Source organism: Garra rufa, chromosome 8 (assembly GCF_049309525.1).
Source record: "Garra rufa chromosome 8, GarRuf1.0, whole genome shotgun sequence".
Lineage (NCBI taxonomy): Eukaryota > Metazoa > Chordata > Actinopteri > Cypriniformes > Cyprinidae > Garra > Garra rufa.
This window is the reverse complement of record NC_133368.1, coordinates 15,361,793-15,366,302: the sequence shown is the minus strand read 5'-3', so window position 1 is coordinate 15,366,302 and position 4,510 is coordinate 15,361,793.

The window sequence follows — 4,510 nt, the reverse complement described above, 5'->3', positions numbered from 1 at the left end:
ATGCTGTCTGTGGAGTTATGAAAATTTACGGAAAGCCCCAGTCATTGATGGCCCCGCCCACTCAAGCGTTGACCAATAGGAAGCGCTTGCTGAGCTGTTGCGTTATACGCCCCCCTTTTACCTTCCCACTCCACTTACGGGTAAACCTTCCTGAATATGAACTTAGCTGAACCTTTCTTTATTTGAATAATAATTTAATTAATTACCTCAACATAAATATTCTAAGTAAATATTCAAAGTTTATCTTAAGAGCTGAGTTTTTAAGGCTTTGGAAAACATTGCATTTTCGTTTTAAAATATATTAAAAAATAAAAACAAACAGGGTTTTTATTTTTAATTTCATGACAACAGATTGCTAGCAAACACATCACGTGAGGTGCTCTAGATGGAGCAGATTTCTGCACTTCTGCCTGTTTCTGTGTCAGGTGATTTTTCTTAGCCCTTAGTTGAAATGTACAATCAAACAAGCAGTGAAAGCAAATATAAGAACAGAACACACCTACTAACTCGTGTGACCTGCATGTCTGTCTGTCAGATAGCGACCCCTGCTGTTCGTCCTTATATGCTTTCTTTTGCCAAATGCATATGTGCGTTTTTTTCTTCCCACAGTGGAATTAATCTTCAACCTTTTAGACCACAGTTTAACCACTGTAACTAATTTAAGAGTTTATAATTGCAAAACTCTGAACTAGACTAACATTATGTTGCTTGGGTTAAACAAATGGATCACTGTGTTGGCCCATGTGAAATGATGCAAGAAGTGTTTAAATGTTTGAAATGGTCATCTGACAAAAACTATAATTACTTTTTTTTAAAGATCAACCCACATCATGACACTCACTGAGTGCAAAGTGTATTTTGTGTTGCCTATTGCTTTAGTGTTTCATCGGCGATGGGCACTGTGGATATTTAGAAACCCACTTAAAGGCTGTCATCCAAGATGTCCGCATCTTTCTTTCTTCAGTCATGAAGAAATTATGTTTTTTTAAGGAAAACATTTCAGGATTTCTCCCCATATTGTGGACTTCTATGGTGCCCGCAAGTTTAAACTTCCAAACTGCAGCTTAAATGCAGCTTCAAATGATCCCAGCTGAGGAAGAAACGATTGACAAAAATACAATTTTTACACTTTTTAACCACAAATGCTCATCTTGTCGAGTTAGGGTATGTCGAAAAAGTCCCATCTAATTTTCTCCTCTAGCTTCAAAATTACATCGCTATTTTACCTTTTTTTGTAAAGGGCGTTTGACCTTTGCATGTTCACTTTGTAAACACTGTGTTGGTACTTCTGCAGTGATGGGGCGATTTTGAAGTTTGAGGAGAAAATGACGTGGGAGTTTTTTTGACATACCCTAACCATACGTTCACACGGGGCGTCAGCGTCAACGCTTGACGGAAGGCGTGGCTGAAGTTTGGCACTGACACTATGGTCATAGCAGCGTCAGCCAATGAAATTAGACCGTTTGCTGTATTTAAACTGGATTTTAGACGTTTGCTCTGTGTTTTGGGTCGTTGTCGTGCTGAAATGTCCACTGGTGCCCAAGGCCAAGTTTCTCTGCAGACTGCCTGATGTTGTTGTTGAGAATTATGATGTATTTCTCCCTTTTCATGGTGCCGTTTACTGTGATTAGGTTCCCTGGTCCACCGGCTGAAAAACACCCCCAAAACATTAGGTTTCCACCACCATGTTTGACAGTGGGGATGGTGTTCTTAGGGTTGAAGGCTTCTCCTTTTTGACTCCAAATGAAGTCTACATCATTGTGGCCAAACAATTAAAAAAAAATTTTCATCTGACCATAAAAAAGACCAGAAGTCTTCTTCTTTGTCCAGATGAGCATTTGCAAAGGTCAAGCGAGCTTTTGTGTGCCTTATCTGGAGAAGTGGTGTCCTCCTTGGTCTGCGTCCGTGGAACCCAGCGGTGTGCAGTGTCCGTTGGACTGTCTGCCATGAGATGTTGCCACCAGCAGAGCCCAGATTCATCAGGATGGCCTTGGTGGTGATCCTTGGATTCTTTTTTACCTCTCTCACTATCCTCCTGGCCAGCACAGGTGTCACTTTTGGCTTCTGACCACGTCCTCTGAGATTTTTCACAGTGCGTAACGTCTTGTATTTTTTAATAATACTTTGCACTGTAGCCACTGGACCTTCAAAGCATTTAGATATGGTCTTATAGCCCTTTCCTGACTTGTAAGAAGCCACAATGCGCAGCCGCAGGTCCTCAGTGAGCTCCTTTGTCTTAGCCATGACTGTCCACAAACCAACAGAGAGCTTCTGTTTTTCACCGGTAGAGTTGATTAAAACAGCTGTTCCCAATGAATCAGGGTAATTAGGATGCTTTGGAACAGCTTGACTATTTGGAATGGTATAGAACTTTGGATTTTCCCATAGACTGGAACAGTTTGCAAGGGGTATGAATAATTTCAGGATTGACTGTACACATGCCTCACTAACATACACATACAAACATAGTTGAGAACACAGACAAACACGTTTAGAAGGTGAAATGTCAAAAAAGGTATGCAACAAATAAACAGAGTACGCATGCGCATCACAGAGCCAGACAAGATGAGCATTTGAGGTTAAAAAATATCCAATCGTTTCACTAGATAGGACACTTCTTCCTTGGCTGGGATTGTTTAGAGCCTTTTGAAGCTGTCTTTTTCACCCTATCTCCTTTCCCATGTGTGCACAACTATGTTTGTGTGTACACATATACACATACACATGCTTCATACACATACAAACATAGTTGAGCACACGTAAACACACATCACATACAAACACATTTAGAAGGAGAAATGTCAAAAAGAATGCAATAAAACAATATATGGTTAATATAAATATTTTTTAATAAGAGGAATCACCAGACGTTCTGCTTAAACTCAACTCAGAAAATGGCACATGTTAACTGAAATTAATGGCTCATTTTATCTTAACACATTCAGGTAAACTGGGCCAGTAACTATCTAAAAATCTTGATTATTTAGCAAAATCAGCATTTTATCTCACAGAGGCCATCAAGACATGGGTTATGAATCATTATTTCTAAATGTGCATTTGTTTTTTTGATTTATCAACCTTATTATTAAGAAGTAAGATTGGATATGTCAGGCCACTCACCTTGCTTTTTTCTGGTGCGGTCTCAAAATGAGGCATTGCCCCTCCACCCTTAGCAACCTCAGACCAATAAAATCATTTGCTAAATGTCAAGTACTGTCATGGCAACAGTTTAAAATTCTTTGCAGTCATTGGCTAGTAACTTTTAAAGAGATAAGACACTCAAACCCGAAATGACCCATTTTACCTGATGACCCAACTTGCCTGATATCACCCTAAATAGTTTTTACACAATAACTATTGAAATGATTTATATTTAGACATTTTTTGTCATAGTTTAAACATGTAACAACTGATATTTAGCAGTGCTGTCAAACGATTAATCGCATCCAAAATAAATGTTGTGTTTACATAATGAAAGTGTATACTGTGTTGTGTATGCATAAAACTGCATGTTTAAAACAATGTGGTGCAAATTGTGATGACATTTTTTTTATTTCTTAGCATTTATGTATCTTATAAATAATATTTGCTGTTTATTTTTATTTTTTGATTAATTTGACAAAATTGCAGTTTGATTGAAAATGATGCACACAGACTAAAATATTCTTTCCACAAATGATATTTACCTTGATTTTCTTTATGTCCCATAATTCATTTGAAACATTATTAGGGTCTAAATTGTTCAAATTACAGTTGTAGTAAGTGTAAAAATTGATATAAATAATTTCCACACAATAAATATTTAAACATTTTATATTTAGACCTTTTTTGTCGTAGTTTTAAACATGTAACAATTGATATTTATTAGTGCTGTCAAACGATTAATCGTGATTAATCACATCCAAAATAAAATTTGGTGTATACTGAGTATATTTCTTGTGTATATATAAAACTGTATGTTTAAAGACAATTTGGTGCAAATTGTGATGAAATTATATTTTAAACATGAAGTATCCTTATTTTAAACATGATGTATCCTATCATAGATACATAAATAACATTTGCAGTTTATTTATTTTATTTTTTTGAATAATTTGACAAAATTGCAGCTTAATTGGAAATGATGCACACAAACAAACAAAAAAATTCTTTCCACAAATTATATTTACCTTGATTTTTCCGTTTCCTTTACGTCCCATAGTTCATCTGAAACTATATTACTTTTTTATGTTTTTAATGTTTTATATTTAGACCTTTTTTGTGTCATGACATTTGTAGTGCTGTCGAACGATTAATCGCGATCAATCACATCCGGAAAAAAACGTTTGTGTTTACATGTGTACACTGTGTATATATAAATACACACACATACAGTATGTATTGAAAATATTTACATGCATATATTCATAGAATATAATTGATATTATAAATAAATATTTGTAATATATAAACGTAATATTAAATATACATGCATGTGTGTATTTATACATAATACATATACATAGCACAC